Source organism: Falco punctatus (genome assembly GCF_963210335.1).
Source record: "Falco punctatus genome assembly, chromosome: 3".
NCBI classification, from domain to species: domain Eukaryota; kingdom Metazoa; phylum Chordata; class Aves; order Falconiformes; family Falconidae; genus Falco; species Falco punctatus.
Genome location: NC_137582.1, coordinates 45,301,167 through 45,323,689, shown reverse-complemented (window position 1 = coordinate 45,323,689; position 22,523 = coordinate 45,301,167). Strand labels below are relative to the sequence as shown.

At 39.5% G+C, this 22,523-nt stretch overlaps 1 protein-coding gene across 4 annotated transcripts in view; it reads left to right on the top strand.

Moving 5' to 3' along the window:
- CLVS1 (clavesin 1) overlaps positions 1-22,523 on the top strand; it is a 105,437-nt gene that overhangs the window by 12,404 nt on the left and 70,510 nt on the right. The window lies entirely within an intron of this gene.

Here is a 22,523-nt window from a genome sequence, read left to right as displayed (position 1 = left end):
AGGGAAACATCAATTGCCATGTGTTCTGCTGATTTCTTATAAAAGCCAGACAGAAGAACAAAATTCTGATTCAGGTGTTGAGTATCATAAATTCTAATGAGTTCCAGGTAGGATTTTGTCTTAGTACAGTCAAAAGTTGTCCATGAAATTGTCTCATTCTTATGAGCCAATAGTTTGGAGGTTTGAATTTATGCTACAGAAATTACTAGAGAATGACACACATATACCTGCAATTTTTCATGTTAGTTATTTTCTGGGAAAACCTTTCCTCTCAATATTGAAAACAAATTTCAGAAGTGTTTCTAATTTTCCTTTGCCTGTACAGATCTGGTAAATAAATGTATGGGAAAAGTTACAGAAATGTAACTTTGCATATACAAAAGTATTTGGTAAAATCCAGAACTGAAGCCAGAGATAAAAGCCCTATTGACTACAAAGAGGCCAGCAGTTTATCTCCTGTCTTTCTGAACTGTGAGCTTGCCTTTCTTCCAACCACAAAACCCTTCTTTTAGCAATTGGCCTGGAAAGAAAGGTGAATGAACAGGTATCTTGAATTAATAGAAAGTATCAGCTTTAGAGGACAGAAGCACTGTGGCTCTGCTGGTTGCATTAAGGGATTTAGGTATTATATTGAGTCAGCTTTGGGTTTTTGATCCCTCAACAAAATGAATCCTTGTGATTAACCTCGTACATCAGGCCCTGCTCTTGGAAAGCTGGGAGTGCTACTTTCTAAGCTCCTGCAATGAGATTTTGACAGAGGATTGATTCCTCTCAGATTTTGGCTCAAATTTTCTGCAAGTCCTTTAATGTGCATCCATGTATATGTGTACATGTGTGTGTGTGCAAAACCCAGTGATCCTGCATGCAAGATACCTTGTTTCTGAAAATGTAGGTTTGACCTTCAAAGAAGAAAAGCTGAAGTAAATAGTATAGGATATACTTTCCTAAGGCTCCTCAGTGAAATTAAAAATCATAAGCAAATTTTACCTCTGTTCAGCCACTGAAGCTCAACTCCTCTATGGATGCAAACGACAAGAAGTGTCATTTCTGTGGGCTTTTGTAGCGCTCCAAGTGCAACAGGGATCTGGGACATGATTTGGGCTGTTAGTAAATAAAGGGATGACCTCTTCCTTCTTTTACTGTCTAAAGGCATCAATAAGAGCAAAAGCTGTTAAGGAATAGGAAACTATGAGTGAAATGTCCTATTAAGCAGCAGGGAAGCAGGTTATTGACCAGAAGAAATGTATTTTCATATACATTTCACAAAAAACCTCAGTCATTGTGTATAAGTTACATACGTGTATCTAGGGCAACCTTTCTGTAGATGTGTCTTCAGTGATGGCAAGATGTTTACAAGCTTGCATTTCAGCCAAATGTTAATCAAATCAATTCATGTGATGCTGTGATGCTGACTTGCAAGAATAAGACCTCAGCCTTCAGCATGTCTTTCCTAACTAATATCATTTGCAGCTGGCTGCATCTTCTATTTCTTTATGATTAAATCATAATTTTTAAGGGATGATTTATAAAGATATCATATTTTATAAAGGATCATTTAAAATCAGTGTAACTATAATCCATAAACTGATTTTCACTTCAGAAATTCTTAGCATTTATACTCCTGGGAGTATGTTGGCTGTAGAGATCACATATCAAGGAAGCAGAAGCAGCCTCAAACTTTTGGTCTTACATTGAATTTTAAAAGGAAATTTCATTAGTTGTGTAATGTGATTGCTTGGACAAATGAGATCCAAGATGCTTTTAAGGGGTTCTCTGTATCAAAAATAAAATTTCTGTGTGAGCTTCTAGAAACATTTGTAATTTCAGCTTCAAGAATGTAACCGATAGATCAAACATCTCTAGAAACTAGGTTTTAATTTTTAGTCTCAATGTTTCCAGCTTCAGCTTCCAGCTGCTGTATTGTGTTAGTTTAAAGGGACCACAAAAATCTGACAGCTTCCCATGTTTGTACTTTTGTGTCCTGACCACATCATTTTTTAACCTACTTTTGAATTCACTGGGGATGCGGCACTGTAGGGTAAGTTACTGTCAGGCAACAAAAAGATAATACATGAGCTACTCTACAGCAGTGGTTCTTCTGTTCACTTTTAACCATGGCGAATGTACCACAGCTGACCCCCTTTTTCTTGAGGACAAAACAACCTTGTGTTGTCCCCAAGGTAAAAAGGTACTTGTCGACATCTAGCACAGCAAAGATAATGTTCTACAAAGTATTGCCCTAGCATAATGTCTTGCAATATATTAATGCTGCTGAGGCTTAAATAGGTTGAACTTCTTTACTCTCAGAATTAGGAAGATTTTCCAGGTTGCTAATACTCTTCATCGTTCTTTTCTGGACCTTTCCTATCATTTCAGTGTTGTTGTTAATGTACAGAGGGATGAACTGAACATGAACTTCCATTAATAAATCATCATGTGGTAGCGCCATCTCTTCTGCTCAGTAGTTTCCTCCTTTTAGATGGATTGTCACTTTCTTAGCTACTCTACCACATTTTGAGCTCATGTTCAGCTCAAATCTGCTTCCAAGTCACTGTTTCCTAAAATACGAACACCACTGGTAAATGTGTCATACATTCTCATCCATAATGTGGGCACAGTCTAGCATGTGATTCACGCTCTTCTGCAGAGCTAAACTTGTCCTCCTCATCAATTACCATTGCATGGGTTTTGTCACATCTGTAAAGTTCACTGTCGAGAGTTTTATTTTTGCTTCCATATCGTTGAAAAAGATAATAATTACAGTTTTGACCAAAACCTTATTGATGACTAGTTAAAAAACACAAGGAATGTTAATTTTTATCGTCAGATCACTAGCTGAGATCTATCATGGTGCCAGGGTTTCATTCATTTAGCATGTGCTGCATTGGTTCAATTTTGCTTTGTTATTTTTTACAGGTTTCTTAGAGATGATGCATTACTTTCTCTCTAGGTCCTGCATAGTATATTTTGGATCTGTTAGTTAATGTTAATCACACATGATACAGAACAGAAAACTTCAGAAGTACTGAGTAAGTGAAAATGAGCAGATTGATTGAAAAGAGATCAGATTAGTTCAGCACTGAAGGAGAGGAAAAATGTTGAGCTATATTACTGTACACTAGGGAACCCATGCAGGGGAGGGCCATCATTCACTTTGATCAGAGCTCAAGGTATGAAAAACACACAAAAAACCTCCAAAACCCATAAAGACTTAACATATACCACTGCTTATGGAGCACCTTATTTTTAAATGGAAATCATGGAGGAAAAAAACCAGATAAGGATGTCAAACTGATCTTGTCAGGACTTTTCTGACAAAATAATTTGCATCATAAGAATTCCCAGTTTCTAAAACAAATAAATGTGCATGTACAGTCTTGATGAGACCTGAACCAGGATTTCATGTGAAAACAAATTGTCATTTGCTGGATTACAAATAATCTTTCTCACACTTTTTTCACTTCATCAGTCTCACCAAACCTAAACCCTCACTCCTCTGGTGCACCTCTAGTGAAACTGAAGCCTTTAAAGAAGTCAGATAAAAGTACCTTTTTGGCTGTTAGATTGAGGAAAGCCTTCATTGTCACAGCTGTTCCTAGGTTTGCTACTGCCTTCTAATATACCCTGCTTGTACACCAGGGAGATGGGGGCTTGAGTGAACAAGCAATTCAGCAGAAGGTGTTCATTAATCTTCCAAGTAAAGATATTTCCTTCAAGGTTGTTCAGCCAGAGTAAAATTTATTTCTGTGTAGAGACCCAGCAGAAAGACTATCCCAAATCATGTTGCTCTACGAATACAGCCTTGAGGTAAGGGGGCAGAAGGTTGCCCATTTTCTTTTGTGGTAAAATGGTGTTTAATTTCTGTCTTCACGTCTGGACTGTTGTGTCTTAAAAGCTGCCACATAGCTCCAAAAATTCTGTAAGTCAGATGGAAAAAACTGCTGCTTTGTTTACAACATATATTCCCAGGTCAGCTGCTAGCTATAAATTCTCTTCTATTAACCAAGGAATCTCAAATGCCAGATACTTACTATTCTGTAGGAAAGTGTATTGAGATAGGCTAAAGGGCAAGGAAATACTCTGACATGGTAAACCAACAGCTATAAATATTTTAAAGGAGCACAACAGAAAAAATGATGTCCTTGCTGAGAATGCTCAGTGGTGTAATTATAAGGATATTATCATCAGCAGATCCTGTTGGTATAAATTAATATGTCTCAAATGCTGATTATTCCAATATATTTCAAGGATAATCTCAGATGCTTAATAGAATATGAAGGAATAAACATCTGTTGAGACTGATTTACAGTCACAGGCAAACTGTGGCAATAACTCAGCCTCATAGCTGTTTATTATGAGAGATTACAGCTGAAATATGGCCAGCCCTAAGACCAGGATGATTTTTACACAGCAAGTCTTGGGGTTTGGTTAGGAGGTAGTGTTTCTGTGTTGGGAGATGCTTACAGTAATGCAGATTGAGGTGGTGTTTCAAGCATTGCATTGAGTAATAAATAGCTTAGAAGCACACTGTATTAAAAATAATTCATATTACATTATTATATTACTGAGCCAGTCTGAAACGGTAGCAGAATTCGGGGTGGTAGAGGAAGGAAGTGTAGCATAAGCAGAATACTCGTTTTGAGGAGTAACAGATGTGCAAATTAAATGTTGGACAAAGAAGACGAAAAGGAGCTCTGTCTTGAAATGTTTTAATTTGCTTGGAGGCGGCAACCTAATTCAGTTAGTACCATTTATTATGAAGGCTGCATTTGGGAAGGCAATTGTAGTCCATATGAATGACAGAAGGATGACATACACAAATGACAGTCCTGGGTAGTGCTGAGAAGGGAATCAAAGAAGAGAGGGAAAATGTCTGAAAAAGAGAAAGAAAAACAACAGCTGTGAAAGTTAGGAAGCATATGCTGAAGAATGAGAGAAGCCGAACTGAAAGGGGGGAAAAATCAAGTGTGTGTGTGTGTGTGTGTGTGTGTGTGTGTGTGTACAAAGGGGAATGAAGAGCAAACTGGAATGTGGCTCTATGCCACCTCCCTTCTGTGGAGAAGAGAAGCCAAATCTAATCCCCAAGCTTTATAAACGGGAGAGAAGGACAGCCGATTAAGGAAAATACACACACAGGTAAACACATGTACAGAACAAACACGTATATGCACATGCACACACACACACCGCCCCCTTCCTTCCCAGACTGTCTCAGAAGATCCACATTTTGTGTGAAGGTTTATGTCTCCCTGACAGAAAAGAGAAACTGCATATAGTCATGATAGCATTTGTCCCTTGTCCCTAGAAAATGACCCATACTCCTATGTGGTCTGTACGTGTCATTCTCACAGCTGGATTCTGCAAAAGAACATTATAACAGAGCTATAGCAACAGAACAGTACGAAGCCAAACAATGTGGCATCCCACTTGGCTTTTTGTCCCTTTGATCCTTGGGAACAGCTGGTAAACATGAATGAATGCTCTTATAAATAGACGGTTTTTGGGGTGAGACTTCGTAGGAACAGATAAAAATATTTTTTGTTGGAAACATTTCCTAAATCAAGTTTTCTAAATATCTACTATTCCAATCAGTTTCTAACTTGCCAACACAATTAAAAGGAGCTAAGGCAAATTCATGCATTGCAGCAGAAACAGACTGCAAAGAGTCAGATGAGGAAAAAACTGCAATTTTCTGACTAGCTATTTACCAGGCTACATGCAGTCGAAGCATCAGAAAAGAGTGGAGCTACTGAGCTGGAATCTTTAAATACATTTGGAATTTTAAAATTCTAATACTTTCTTGATATGTTATTTCCCTAGGCCATCGTTTATTTTAGACTCTTTCATCTGAACTCTCAGCCTCTATATCAATTGCATTTTACATAAACATAGTCAGTTTTTTCATCACCCCCTGGTAGATGCTGAGCATCCTCTACTTCCAGCACCCTCAGAGCAGCACAAGAGATGCTTAGGAACTGGTGCCGTTAGCAGGATGTGTGATCCCAGAGGAGTTACAGTGAACAGCATGAGCTCGGTCAGGATGTGCATGGTGTGGGGCACGCCGAGCCCCATAAAATGGCCAAACAGCACATTGGAGGCAACTCCATCCTGCCACTATGGTCACTCTGCTTCAGGGTGCTTGTCTGCTGTGGTGAGGCTGGAGGATGAGGGAGGCAGCTCCCATGGCTGCACTGCTGAGAGTGCCCTCAGTATGTATCTCTGGGATGCTCTTGATAATGTGAGGGAAGAAGAGGTACAAGCACCTGTCTACCACAGGCACCCAAAAATTTAGCAGAGCAGCCAGAGGTGAAGGCCAGAGGAAAGGATGGAGGAGTAAAGACATTCCAATAAACCAGCCTAAAAATGGAATTGTTACAGCTCTTCTGTACAGGATATTTTGCCTCTTTTGACATGGATAAGCCAATAAAACAGGTGGAGCATCATAATTAATATGCCATGACTGGAGACTTGATTCCTAAAGAGAAGAAAATGGAATCACTCCTTGACAAAAAGGACATTTTTGTCTTAAATTCTGATTGCACTCTCACAGTTTTTATTTTTAATAAGTGCAGCAGCCACAGAGGCAGTAAAAAGCAACTATCCCTTGCTCCCAGAGCATGATAATCTCAGCTCTGGAAACTTCCTGGAAGGTCCATTTTTAGCAAGGCACAGAGGGCAAAGCCAGCCAGTTAGTCTCCTGCTGGAACTATTTCCTATGTAACTGCCTATTTTCTGCCCATGCTGAGCAAACTTGCATCAGTAAAGATTAATTTTTCAAGGCAAGGTAATACGTAAATATCTTCATTGGTGCTTTTTCTTTATAGAAAGATGGCATCGCTTCTCCACGTCTCTACTGCAGACACACAGCAGATGACACATGTCCCTGCATGCGTTAACGCATCTGGTGCCAGTTAGCTTTCCTATATGCCATATAAATCAGAGCACCAAGTAATGTTATGATGCTATGTGGTCAGTAACCATCTATTTGAAAAATGTATATGGATTATTTATATAATACATCAATATAACCATAGTAGATCTTTAGAGGGCCAGAATTCAGGATTTGAGTGAAACTGTAAGTTTTTAAGCATGACTACCATATTTTTGAAGTTAATACATCAATATACATAAGAAATATTTGTTTTCAGAGGCAAATTAGTATGTTTTCTGTTTTAACCTTGCCAAACTGCTGTGTATCAAACCCCTTTGTTGTTTGATACAGTTAGGGACCTGCTGCTGGCCACTGTCACACAACAATTTGGGGGCAGAGGAACCTTTGGTCTGATCCAGAACCACTCTCACGTGTACTTTACAAGACAAGTGCTCTCATATACTTGACAAGACGTGAGCTGATGGTCTGAATTAATGGAGCAGGAAGTTCAAGACTTTTTTTTTTTCCCTTTTTAGATCAATATGGTTTCCTTCATTGAGTTCCAGTTACAAGCCATCCTTATACTTTCCTTGTTCTTTCCCATAGACAGTCCTATGTTCCCTTCTACAAAGCCATAATTTCAGCTCCTCTGGTTTTACACCATCTCAGCAGAGGAACTGAATTCTGTGCATTCAGATATGAATGAAGTAATAAAGGTGAAATAAAGAGGTAACAAGCACAAGGCCACTGCTATGGTGTGATCAGAAACATGAACTCCTCTTGCCAGTGTTAAACCTTTCGCCCTTTCCTTCCTTCTGGCTTCCTTTCACAGCAAATCCAGGAGATGCCAGTCACGTGTATTAAACATGCACAGCTCAATCTACAGAGTATATGTGGTGCCTATACCCCTTCAGAGTGCTAGGGAATGTGTTAGCACACAGAATTTCTTTTGTATAGATATTTCTGACCAGGAAAATTCATAGTAGAGTGTGATAACCTTATCTAAGGCATCTCCATCCTCTCTTGTTATCTTGGACCTATGATCCTCTAAGCTGTTCTTACTTTGTGAGGTTTCTGAATAAGAATGTATTGCCTTGTTTTCCCAGGGATAATCCTACCCATCTGTTGTGTAAGTACAAAAGGAGAAATGTGATTTATATTGAAAGAGAAACAGACTGCTGAAAAATCCTCCTTCCAAATGCACTGCAATATTAATTTGAAAACTGAGATAAAAAAGGAGGAGGAATAAACTCTGACCTGGGGAGAGACGGTAGGAAATCTTTCCGTATCTTGGGTTCTCATTTACATGTAAGCCACTTTTAGCTGGCTACTGCAACTTAAATTCAGTTTTGCTCTGACAAAACCTTCAATTCTGTTTGAATAAAAGAGCTCTGTAAGTCTGGGGAAAATGGCACTTTGTGTATGCCGTAGCTGCCAATAAATGTCTTTTATTTTTCCAGCATCTTATTATTATTCTCTCTTAAAATTTATACATAGCTACGCATACATTCACTTTCTTTCATAGAACATTTTCTATGATTCATTTAAAAGTAATTCAGAATCATTTGGAGGTTTACTTCAAAAAGAGGCATATCAGATGTAGACTCTGTGTTAAAGGCCAACGAGCCTTGTGAGACACCAGACATACTGGTTTAGTCCTGGCTGACACATTTGTCTCTGTTGGGATTTTCTCACCTCTTGGTTTGTTAAATAGGGTATCAATGGTCAATTAATGGAGAAAATACCAATTGGGCACACAAGGATTTGGTGGTAAATGATAGACTACAAATGGAATGATACAGTAAGGTGCTACCATTGAGGAAGCAATGTCTCTGAGCTGTATTACCGGAATGTTGTCTGCAGGACAACTCACCTCAACTGACCTGTAACCTAAATACTAGCACAAGAGACAAATCTGAGCTATGTCAAGAAAAGAACAGTAAAACAAGAAGTCTGGAAAATATGACAATATAATAAAAGTTGATTTTTAAATTATTATTATTTTTTTTTTTAGAAATCAAAAAAGGGATGAGATTTGAATCTTTCTGTATATAAAAGTTTACCTTAATAAAAGGTGGTAGTTAAAAGTTTTCCATTTTCTTGGGGTTGGGGATACAGAATGAAAGCAAATTGAATAATCTTGAGCAGAATTAGATTTCCAAAAATTAGAAAACATTTTACAATGGTTAAGGTGGTTCAGGACCTGAACAGGTATCTGAGGCACTCTATGGACTCCTCATCACTGGATTTTTTACTAAAGAAATCACAGACAAGCAAGAGTACTTATGATGATGCAATGCAGGAGACGCAAGAGGTGCTGTCAGGGAACTTGCTATCCCCTGTTTCTAGGATTAATGTTGCTTTGTCAAAAGCCTCTGAGGAGGATAAAGTCAGATGGTACTTTAAGACATCTTGCAGTTTAAGAATATGAACATTATATCAGTAAGCTCTGGTATCTAAAAGTCCAACAGATTATCTTGTGTATAAGAAATGCTGTGTAAAAGCAATTTTCCCATGTGGGATTCTGAATACATGCTGGGTGTTTTATGTCTCAGTTATATTTGAAAATGGTTAGTTACGATATTTCATGGTGTTCCAGTGTCATTGTTTCCTATCCTGCAATGGAGCTGTGTCTCCCAGTCACTGTGTGCTGAGGGGGATAATGGTTATTGTACCCAAGGTCTATTGCAGCCTTCTTGCTGGATAAGAACCTGTTTGAAACCACTAAATAATGCAGGTATTCTAACTTTGTGAAAAGGCTGCTGTGCCTATCTGTGATGTAGAAAATTGCAGAATCTCTAGGTAGATACGCCTAGAAATAGTCCTCCAATGAGGGCCTTCTGTCATGACCCCCAAAAAAGAAGCTGTAAGAATTAAGGAAATTATTGGTGAGCAAACACACTGTCAGGAGGAGTGTACAGATGCAGTGAGTGAGAACGGCACTGTCATATGTCTGCCTTACTTTCAGAGGTATTGAGTTTTCCCATGGGAGGGAGTTTCTGAAGTACTGAGTGTGGCTGTTTGTGAATTGTCGCAGTGCGCACGTAGTGTTGGCTACACATTTATGGAGGGAATGCTCCAGCTGATGCAGGAGCCATGTGGCCTGTCCTATTGGCGGCCATCCAGGAAAACAGCACAAGGAGGGCCTCCAGAGCTGTTGCTGGCCCTGTTAATAAGCAGCCACATCCCTACATCCAAGGAAGTCTAATCAGTGTAAAGCCACCTTCATTTTAACTCTTGAAATACACTGTACTATGGTGCTGGCACAGCTGAGTATCTGGTCTCCACGATGCTAAATGCTGTTCTTAAATACTACTGGACCTACCAAGCCAAAAATACTGTCTTAGGAGCAGGGGTCTGAGCTTTAAGGAATTTACTGTGCTACATCATTTAACTGCACTTCATTCAGGGAAACACAGTGAATAGCATAGGTTATATTAAAATATAATGCAGGGAGGTAACCTACAAGCAATTGTCAAACATAATAAAATGCACAGACTTTAAATGCAGCTGCATCTCAAAACTTTCCCAGTCAATCCAGACCGTGGCTGTTGAATTGTGTGACCACCTATTACATGATCTATCTAAAAGGTCATTGCACTCATATTGGCTAGTTGTGCTCACCAGCAACTAATTTCCTACATGAATTTGTTCAATTTTTGCTATCAGCCACCCCTAAACTGGGTACTAATACACTAGGATGAAAAAACAAAGCAAGGTTTAACCCCAACCCTAGAAAGTTTGCAACCTAAATGGACAGGAGAAAAGAAGGATTTCTTAAATGAAAATTTAATAGCCTTCCTTAAATGAAGAAGAGTGTGTCAGGGAGTCGGGGGCTCTCAGGGCTGGGGGAACCAGGGGGTCCCTGGGGCAGCAGGGCAGGGCCAAGCAGCTTGCAGCTGGCTGCAGCTTGGGGCAGGAGTGCACTCTGAGCCTAATGGGGGGGGGGCGGGAGGGTCACAGGGGCTGAAGACAGCCAGGCAGTGATTCACTGACACAGGGAAGAAATAACTCAATGTTTCGTACTTGTCACACCACTGCCTTGAAGACAAGGTCTTTAATCCTGCTTGCAAAAAAGATACAAAAGGAAACCTGAACTGACCCTCACCTGACCTACAAAGACACTTCAGTCCTTGTCCAGCTCTTACACTGGCGTGGACAGGAAAACCCCCTTTGACTACTTTTTTCTTCCCTGAAGAAACTCTACATCTCCCAAAGGTGTGGTGGAAGATAAATTTAGCAGCTACCTAAGCCTGTCCTAGGCTATGGCTCACTATAAATTTCTACAAATGCATCTTCAATAGAAAAACTATTGTTTTGTTATCCTGAAGTACTTGAAAAGATAAGAAGTGTTACTATACTAACGGGATGTTGAGAAAACAACCATTTGCCAGGCTGCTGGTGCCTAGCAATTAAGAAGGGCATGTGAGCCACGGGCAAGACTCATTAAATCTGCATGTAGCGAATTGCTTCAGTATGAGCATGGCAGGGTAACAGAAAATGAAACAAAGGAAAAAAATGGAAATGGTTATGCTGGAAGAAGTGTGCAGCATCAGGAAACAGGTGTGATTTATAGCTCAGCACCTCAGTTAGCTGTGTCCTCTGAGTACAGGCTCTGGCTGGGACCAGGGGAGCAGCAGACTACAGAGGTGAAGTGCTGCAGCCGGGCGGAGGGGAGGAAGGTGTTCATCAATGTCCTGCTTGCACAAGGTCCCACTGTGCCAGCGCTGTACTCTGTCATGATGTTTCCTACTTCTGGAATGAAAAACGGCCTGATTCATGCCTACAGTAATGTTGTGCGGCCCTTAATAAAAGTAGTGCACATGACTAGGTCAGAATAGGTGAACTGAAAAGTCTGGTTTTCAGCTTTCCTAAAAGTATGTTAGAAGATTGCACGGCTGAAGCCAGGGAACCTCCTTCTCTAATTCTTTCAAAAGCATATACATTAAAGGGTTTATGTATTTCTGAACAAGAGGACAAAGGAAAGGTTTTTTTCATAACATCTGATTCAACAATGCACACACTCACCTGTCTGTGAGCACCCCCAACAAATTCAACTACGGAGGCAAAATACAGGAACGAGGCTATTAGACTATTTATATGCTTTACATTAGACATTTTGCTTAGGTACCTTATAGCTTAATATACTTCTTGTACAGAAATGAAACAAGTGCATTTGACTTGACTGTTAAGCACTGTTGATTAATACTAAAAATGCAAAATATTAACCAAAGCTAAGTCAACAGAATGCAAGGGAAAAGAGTGCTGAAGAGTTCTGCCAGATCAGGGGGAAAAACCACAGAGAGCCTGGAATCACTCTGCTTTCTGTGTGTTTTTGTGGAAACTAAACTACCTGCAGCATATTGGGATTCATTTTGCAAAGACTCTATCACTTGTAGTTTTTCTCTGTTATTGCCATAAGGCCTTCTTGGTAACATTTCTGTGAAATCAAAGCATTGGCTACAATAAAGAGAAGTATGTACTACAGTCACTCATAAGCAAATTAGTTATGCCGGTAAAACAAATGAGTCATTAGACTGCGCTTAGATCTTAGGAACAGACTCTCCCTAACTTTCCCCTTTCAATACATTCTAAACTGTAAGACAGTAACAGAGAAAAAAGGACACCTGATGCAGTATAAACAAACCCTGCAATCTTAACAACTCATCCCATGATACCAAATTATAGTTTTTATGTATTAGATTTTCTAAAGGCCATATCTTCCCTATTAAGGTGCAAACATCTCCAGTGCCATCTCCCAAAAACTAGGCTTTGTTACTTTTGAAAAAGACTTCAAGTTGCAGCTATTCCAATAATCCATAATATATTCATGGTAACACCCAATCCCTTCCTTTCTTACCATGAAACCAATTAGACTGCAAGGAAAATTAATTGTGATTTTCTGGTTTTATAAAGATTTCTAATGGCAACAGATGAAAAAAATCAGGTGTTTCTTTGTAAACAAGCTTGTACCAATGACTGCAGGGAAACTGTTTTCCAGAAAACAAAGAAGTAAAGAACAAGGGGTGGTTTATTTGTTCAAGACTTCTGTGTTTACCACTAATATTGAAGTATTAGAAAATGCCTTATGGCATTTTTCTCAAGGCCATGTAACTAAACTAGCTGTGGCAATGTCTGCTGATCCTTTTTCTGCCTCTTTTTGCTGACTTTTGACAAAACAGGGTCTCCCTCCTGTCTATATCTTTATTTCAGTGATCACTACTGCTTGCATTTGGAGTAAAGGTCCCAGTTGTTCCAGCTGTCCAGTTCCAGGGCTGTGTCCTGTAAATACCAGTGTGTGCTCTGGCAGGATGTCACTGTGCACTAAGTTCAAAAGCACAATAACTTTGTCTATTGTTTTCTGTACTTAATTGCAACATATGTTGCTCCATGAGCAATTGTTTATAATTGAATGAGTAGTGACTTCAGTTAATCAAATTTCTTCAGTAATTCTCTGTATCGACTATGTGAGATTTCTTGTTAGAAGTGTGAAAAAAAATATTTTAAATTAATTATATTAGCTTTGCAATAAAAATCAATATAAACAGAAATAGAAAAATATGAATTGTTACTTTATCAATGTACAGTTTCCAGTTGTTTAGAAACCTAAAACACAGCCCTTTCCTCCAGAAACAGCAAACCCTGAAACAGCGGTTGCCAGAAGGCAGAGACTAAATATCCACACATGTAAGTATACTCTGCTGTAGAAAGGTTACAGTGATTTAGGAGGTTGCTGATAACTTCTGTAATAAAAAATCAGCAAAACTTTTATTTCAGAATCCCTAACATTGCAATTCACATGAAATTCTGTTTTCACCTCAACTGATTTTTAATAGTTTATAAACCACTTAGATTGCTTTTCACTGGCAATTCCTGAGAAGATTTGGTAGTCTGCCAAAATAATAACATAACTTTACTATTCAAAGGCAAGGATCACATTGCACCTGCAACACTAATCTGTACCCTACTGGGAACTACTGTCATGTACCAAAAAAATTGTACTGGCTTCCAGGAAATAAGGGATACCAGGCTGGGTTTCCTTTCTCCATATAATTTCTACAAAGCTCCACAATCCTATTTCTGCTGCCTTTGGGGTCTCAGACAGTTACTACACGCTACTGCTGTCAGTATGTGACACGAAGATCCTCCCTGTCTCATCCAGGAAAAAGCCTTCATGCTGTGAGACCATGGAATCAGCAATCTTGTTCAAAAGGCAGAGTTTATTTCAGAAATTTAGGGTTTCAAATCCTGATAATGACATACAAGTAAAGCATTGATTAAATGTTTTGGGTAGATTGCCTGTTCTTTTTGGTTTCTGAAATGGGGAAATTATGCACCAATCCACTGCATTCGCAGAAACTGAAGTACTCATAATTTTTGAAGGACTGGTCTTAGAGTTTTAAAATATGCTTAATTTTTCCCTTTGTGATTATGGCATCTGAAATCATACTTTAAAAATTGATTAAAGCCTGTTTTGTCCACTGATCCTGCACCGGGGGCATTTTGAGAATGACTGTAATCCTGGCAGTTTTTAATTTAAAATTTTCAGCCTGCATTTTAATATTTTTGTTCCACAATAACTTCATCTATTTTGAGAAAGCCAGTCTAAACACTGTTGTATTTCTAAATGAGCTGAGCTAGTCACATTAATTTGCTCAGGTTGCTGCTTTAGAAAAATTTCAGGGGAGTCCTTCTAGGCTCATTCTTTTCCCTTTTTCCTGAAATTCTCTTAGAAAAATATATTTTGCAACCTCAAGGCCAAAAAAAAAAAAAAAAAAAAAAAAAAAGCACCATTCTAAAGGGCTATTTTGCCAAAGAAACCCTGTACATCCCACATCTCAGGAAAGGTCACTTCCTCACTTGCAAAGCATCAAGTGGTTGTAGCTGTTTCTGGATCTGAAAAACTTTTGTTCCTTTTACCCAACCATTTTTGCATAACATCCTAATCTTCCTTCAGGCAAACCTCTTTTGCTCCACTGATGTCATCCACACAAAAATACACTTAGTAAAGGGTAGTAATGCCACATAGTATAATGCTGATTATACTTGATTTCTGTATTCAGTAATTGATCTTCAAAAGGAGCAATTGCCTCACAGACTGGAGTCATTACAGAAGCAGCTGTCATTCATGCTGCCTATAGAATTAATTTCCCAAGGTTTCTACCACAGTGTGGTGTGATTCACACTGATGGTGTCTTCCATAACTTTTGGTTTCTACTAGCTGTTTATAAAATTCATTCAGTTATCAGTCTTCTATTGATTGACGAACTGTGGAGTCATGTGTCCGTGGTATCCAGATCTCCCAAAGGAACTTCTGTCAGCTGTTTTCCACACGGGAGGTCCAATACCCAGTGAAGACTAAGACAAACCTGGAGAATGTGAGGAAGAAGACATACCTTTTTTTGATTCCAATGGTACCATTTGACCAGACTTGTCATTGTTCGTTGGATCACATTGCATTTTTATCTCATTGATAAATGAGATATTAAAGTCTGTAATCTTCTACAGATAAGGCTCGTTTCCACTTTCAGTGGATTTCTGGGTAGGAAAAACCTGCTTTCTTAGGGGGAAGGTTATTGCTCTTCATTCCTTCACTTTCTTCAGTGAAGTTGTATGAAATATGATCCACTCAAAAGTGGCTGGGGTGAAAACTGCTCATTTTTCTTGAGCTTCATGGCACTGCATATCCTTTTCAGCATAACTGTGCAAAGCAGTTTCTTTGTGGCTGGCAGCACCATAATTCCATACACTTTTATCAGTCTTCTCTATTTCATAAATCTCCATGGGTTCATTTTTTTCTGGTCCTTCTGCCCTGCTCAGTTGAATCATTATAGCAAATTTTCTTCGTCGTTGTTTCTGAAGAGATCTGCAGTCAATTTTTCCTAAACTGCTTTTTTATGAATCTTCATGGCATCTGTTTTGAGTTCCCCAATGATCTTTTCTACTTCAATAATATCAAGTTCCTCCATCTTGTCAGCTATATCAAAGTTGCCTATGGTTCCAATGGGAAACCTCTTTGATATATAATGCTTGAGACATCTTTTCATTCGCTTGTAAGAAATTATTAGAATATTTCCATGTCTGTTTTTTACTGGCCCTGATGGCCCCCAACTAAAAGAATGTATGACCCTTTTTGTGATTGACATCACTTTTGTACACCTTTGTAACGTCTGCCACTTTCACTGCCAGATTTAAGTACAGATATAAGCACAGCTATATGCTTATTTGCCTGATGAAATAGCTGTTTTAGGTGTTTACTAAGATATGCTTGCATTTCTACCTTTTGCCACTTCTTCTCATGTCTTGATAACCTCTTACCCAATATCTCTGAAGAGATACAGCTTTGATCATTTGCCTTGGGTGATGACATCCCACATAGCTTCATCATCTATTCTTGCTGCTCTAACAAAACCCCAATATACTCTCCACCAGACAGGCATAGGGACAAGCTTTTTAATAACATCATCATTTTTATATCACCCTCTCTATTATGATAGTTAAAATGTGATTTTTAATGGAAAGAGCTCATAAACCTAGATACCGTGATATTTCTGATTGCTTTCTTTGCAAATTATTTCCTTGTCTTAATTGGTGGTGATGCTGCTCTCTACCCATACATGCTCTGCTTTTCTGTTTCATTCTTCCTGAAAGGAGAAAAGACCCATGGTCTCCCTGGTTCTCCATTATACCATCTGGTGATACCAAAACTACTCTATAAATCTTTCATGGAGGTATACATTACTACCACGTGATGATCTTGCCAATGAAGATACACAAGCCGTTATCCACCATTGTCATGTGAACTAATTCTAGACATGCTACTGCTGCAAGGTCTGCAACAGTCTGTCCCTGTGCGTGCATTCATTTAACACAGGCCAAGGAGGATACTGCACTGACTTAATAAAGTCCACTGGGATGCTGTAGTTTTCTTTTTCTTTTTCTTCTTCATGTTACGCTTTTGTTAGGGGCATAATACTGCGCAACAGTCACCTTCACACACAGCATCTGGAATTTCATGTGCAGGGCATGAGCCATAACTCGGTGTCAGTTTACTGTGGCTTTTCACCGTGATTTGCTCAGCTCTGCTCTTCTTACTGGATAGAAATAGAATATGGATAAAGTAGGTAGAAATAGTAATTTCTTGAGCTTAATGTAACCAATCTGCTCCTGACAATCTGGACTTGCTTAATTTTCCATTTTCCTATGATTTTCTCTGACTTCTTTTCAGCCTGTTGAATCAAATGTACCTTCCATGCTTCCAAGCACATGAAAAAGAGACTCTTCAGCAGAATATTTTTCAAAATATGGGCTTCTTTCCTAGGCAAGTTTTGACTGTCATCTGTCAAGCACACCGATTGTACAGTATCTGTGCCTCTGAAATTCTGATTTCATACTGGAAAGAAGAAAGGAGGTGACTTCATGCATATCTTCTGGGTTCATTGCAGCTTATGATTACCAGATGAAAGTTCATTACTGTAATTTCAAGCACACAGAATGAGTTTGCTTCTTAGCTGAACAGTTACACTTTCCAACAGGAAGACAGAAGTGAGTTTCTGAATCACCTTCCAGGCATTCTGCTACATTTTTCAAAGCTTTCTGGATTAATGAGTGCTGTGTGAGTAACCGGGTGCTGTCTGAATAGCCACAAAAGATAATATGACTTTTGTAGTTCTGAACTCATGAGACTCAGCATATATGCACTGGTAAGCAGTTATTTGATTTTAACTTTGCTATTTGATCTAGTCATCATTGAGGTCTGCTGTAAGAACAACTGGTTGCAACCAAAGGGACAATTAGATAATTTTGTTAGAGTTGCCTAAGGTAAAAATATTTATATATACCATTTAGTTAGCTAATAAAAAAATCTTTCTTTGAAATTTGTATTAAAGCCTTTTCAGAAAAGTTAATAAATATATAGATGAATTCTTGCCTTGCACATAAAAGTAGCCCTGATACTTCAGGCAGAGAGTAGGATTTGTAAGTAGCAAAATTATGTTACCATAATGCCCAGCAGTAATATCCTTTTGGCAGACGTAGGTGAGGTAAGTGGTGATGTGACAAAAAGAAAATGCAAAATTGTGTAGGTTAGTGAAGATTAGCAAAAATTGTGGAAAACTCTGGAATGACCTAGAAAAGCAGCATTTATTATGCAAAGAAGTCTAAGTGCAATGCAAGAAGATGTTGGATTTTAATATATGGTCACATCTTGTATGCAGATCCTTTATCCTCTCTTAACTCTGTGCAGTTTATTCTAGGTTTTCAATTACTTTTAACCTTTTAAGGAAAACATCAGGTCATTACGGACAGCACAATTAAGAAGTATACTTATTGTGCAGGGGTGGTCAGAAAAGTTAATTGGATGTTAGGTGCATTAAGAATGAGACAGAGAAGACATAGGAAAAGATAACATATTCTTTTATGTATGCTGATATTCCAAACTCACCTTGAATACTGAATTCACTTTACATTATCTTGAAAAGAAGGGAATGTAAAAACTATAGCTGTCCAAAAAAAAAAAAAGAGCAATGAAAGGAATTAATTATCATTATGAACAAATGAGGTAATCACATCAGGAAGGAGCAAAAAGTCCAGGGCTATTTCAAATGGAAAGATATTGAAGATGAAGTGGAGATACAGCTAGAGAAGATATAATGGAATCACACACAGAAACCACGATAGCAGGGAGACTGAATCAGTGGTGTCATTTGTACTTTCTAATAACAGAACAAAGGAGCTGTATAATTGCTTTCTGTGATTAAACAGTAGCTTCATAATGTTCAAAAGAAAATCCTTTCCCTTTCTGTAATGAAAAATTAACTTGTGGAATGCAATGATGCAAGAAATTGAGCAAATAGCTTAGTGTGATGCAAGGATGGATTGCAGTGCCAAGAGGGAATAAGAAAAGGCTATGCATTCACACAGAATAAAATAAAACAACAGAGGTCATCAATCCTAATGCTTCTAACCATCAGTCATTCATGTACCAGCATTCATTTTGTTCATTTTTACTCCAGCTGTGCTTTGAGGGAACAGTATCACAACATCGTTAAGATCATGATAGGAGATTAAAAACTACATCTCAGATAGTAGCTGTGATCGTCAGTCTGTTCCCATGTGTCATCTCCTGAATTTTAAACAGTGGAGACCACTAACCTGAAACTACCATGGACTCCCTGACTGTGCTTATGCTGGAATGTGCTCTTTTCCCATCTTCCCCATGCTCCTCACAGGGCACATTGCGTTTGGGACTGTTAGGCAAATTACTGCAGTGGCTCTGTACAACCGATTTATGGATTGCATTTAGGACTTGTTGTGTAGGGTTTTTAATAATTTCCGCAGTATCATAACACGCTGCTTCTGATTGTCGCATTCCTCCTCGAGAAATTTGCACTTTGCAAGCTTGACATTGCTCTGGGTATTAAAAAGGCAAGAAAATCACCAGTGTGTAGCTCAGAAATACTAACTTCTGAAGGAATAAAACAAATCCACGGCCAGAGGAACAGTCATATCGCACCTGAGACTTTGATTCTGGCCTTCCCTTTCAGCAGCAGGCTTCAAAGCAGAGCAGCACGCTGCTCCTGAGAGGTTTCACCCTGCACAGTGCTGAGCACCCTGGCTGGGCTCTGCCCGGCGGCACCCATGCGGATGCCTTATCAGCAGTCACTAACTTGTGCTGTGATGGGTTGCAATCGGTTGCCTGCTCCATGTAGGATCAGGTTGCTGGAATGCTCAGGGAGGGATATTTTGAACTCTCAGGAGCGTAACAATTTTATGCTCTACCTTGAACTGATTCCCTGCTAGATTCTGTAGCATGTCCCTGGGCTGAGGCAAAGGGAAGAGCAGATGTCACCTCCCCATTCCCCTGTGCAGGTCTCTGGTGGAAGCTGGTCCTACCAGGGGTCTGAAGAGCCCCACCACCTGCACTATCCCTCCCCAAGCACAGGGGCTGCAAAGGTCCCTGATTTTCAGCCAAATGACACGTAAGAAAGGGCCCTTGCACAGTCACATTAACGTCAGGAACACAGTATTCATGTGCTAAGGGTGCCCACAGTATGAATGAGTGTATGTAGGAGGAGATTCGTAACACAGACCTGAATGCAGAGTGTGTATTTCGGGGGCTACTGGTTGCTATGGAGTTCAACTGAAGTGGAAAGTAACAGCAAAAAACCTCCTAATACGTGTACATAGAAGAACTTCTAGGAGAAACATGACAAGGGGAATATTTTTATATCTTTAAGAAAGTCACTCAGAGGCAATTTTTGCATGATAGAAAAATAAAACAATGCAGTTTCTTTCTGCAAGGTGGTACATTTTCCCTTCGTGGGCAATGGCAGAGGCTTCCAGCTCACTCCAAGCAGGAATTCAAAGCCAGCCAGATATCTGTGGGTGACTGGCCTCTGTTCAGTTATAAGCTAAGCAGTGGGTTTCTAATGCTGTTAAATACAGTTCAGGTCTCAGCTTAGTCTACGCTGTTCTTTGTATCCAGTGGCTCATTGGACTAAGTATTTCTGAACAAAAAAATCAACACACATACCTATCCAGTCTGTTATTCTGGATGTAAAGTTCGTTCAGAATTTTATTTATAGACTTACACAGATGCTGTGGGGAAAAAGTTGCTATCTTTTCATTACAAAACAAGAGAGATGTCTGTCTGAAGCTGACATACTGGAACAACCAAAGATAGCTACACTAGAAGTGACAGATTAATAATTCGGAGCTATGACTTTAACTTAATGCAACCTGTGTTTTGCTCAGTAGGAGTTTTATGTGCTTGTATGCTGCTTCTACAGGGAAATGAAAAAATCTGTACCTTAACTTGGGCATGACAAAGAAGGCGTTGGCACCCTACAAAATAAGAAAAGATCTCATATTATTGTGTAAGGATGTCTCCAGTTTACATGCTGGTGAATTATTCATATTTTTGCAGCTAAGGAGTTTAAATGGCTTTGAATTGTTCTATGAATATATAGTTACCCGTGGCAGGTCAAAATACTTGTGAACATGTGCTGTGAATGCAATCCATTTTCTCTGTGAATCTCAGACAAGCCTTGCTAATTTCTGCACAAATATGCGCTTTTCAGACCTCAGACAGATGAGACAAACAAGCCCTTTTCAGCACATGAGTCGGCTGTGAGCTCCTCTGTTCACCTGTTCATCTTCTCTGGTGCAGGATTATTCAAGTGAGTCACCGTGTTTATTCACGATTCTTCATTTTGCCGTTGCTCTTCCCGGTTACTCTTCAGCCAAGGGCTACCCCGTGTTGTGCAGGATTCATATGAGAGGCCTTTCCTCAGGAAAAGGTCATAAAATGTGAAGATCAGGTCTTGCAGAGGTTGGACTGACTGCCCTTTCCCTCTGATGCCAGAGAGGCACGGTAGCTACTAATGATCATGAGTTTGAACCAAGACATGAATCCCCACGGACTGTATGTCAGTAATTTCCATTGCTTTTTTCAGCAGAGATGAGTTTTACATTTCTAAAATAAATACATGCATTAAAAAAACCAGATGTTTTCTAAAAACACATCCAAGGAAGCTGAGGCTTTCTTATCAATACTTTGTGAGCAGAAAGGAGAATTTAACCTGCTGAAATAAATGACATCATATGATTTATGAATACTGGTTCAAAACCCAATGCTGACTGGATTCCAAGGGCTTTTCTATGAACAGTGTACCTTGGCTGTGTATATGAACAATTAAAAATGTTCCTTCCTGTCTCTTCCCTCATCCACCAGCATTGATGTGCTGTGTTATACACATCTCCCTTTCTAAGCCTTTCATAGAATCATAGATTGAGGAGTTGTTTAGGTTGGAAAAGACCTTTAAGACCATCAAGAGCAACCGTTAACCTAGCACTGTCAAGTCCACCACCAAACCATGTCCCTAAACACCACATCTACAAGTCTTTTAAATACCTCCAGGGATGGTGACTTAGCCACTTCCCTGCGCAGCCTTGACAATCCTTTTCATGATGAAATTTTTCCTTATATCGAATCTAAACCTCCTTTGGCACAACTTGAGACCACTGTCTGATCCTATCGCTTGTTACTTGGCAGAAGAGACAGGCCCCCACCTCACTACAGCCTCCTTCCAGGCAGCTGTAGAGAGCGATAAGGTCCCTCCTGAGCCTCCTTTCCCCCAGGCTAAACAGCCCCAGTTCCTTCAGACGCTCCTTATAGGACCTGCTCTCTAAACCCTTCACCAGCTTCTCTGCCCTTCTCTGGACACTCTCCAGCACCTCAATGTCTTTCTTGTAGTGGGGGGCCCAAAACCAAACAAAGCATTCAAGGTGCGGCCAGCTTCTTCAGCTTTGATTAGCTCAAATAATTTGGGGCACCCTGAAGATGTTTTTTCTGGTCCTTCTTCTGCCTGCTTCCTTTTCTGTGCTCTACTCCCAGTGAGAATCCTCTTTGCAGGGCAGTGCCAGCTCTGCCCCCACTAGAAGCTAAGCACGCATTTCTGCTCTCTGTTGGTGATTTATTGTATGGGGATGGAACAAAGTGAGGTGTGGTCTCTTACCCGATTTGCATCTATGCCGCGTTTGCAGCTTGCTAAGTGATATTCAGCTTTGGCCACTCTTTAACTGCTAGAGGGGAGAGGCTGTTATTGCATACTAACTGCAGGATGATAAGCTGAGTTGTCTGCAACTGCCA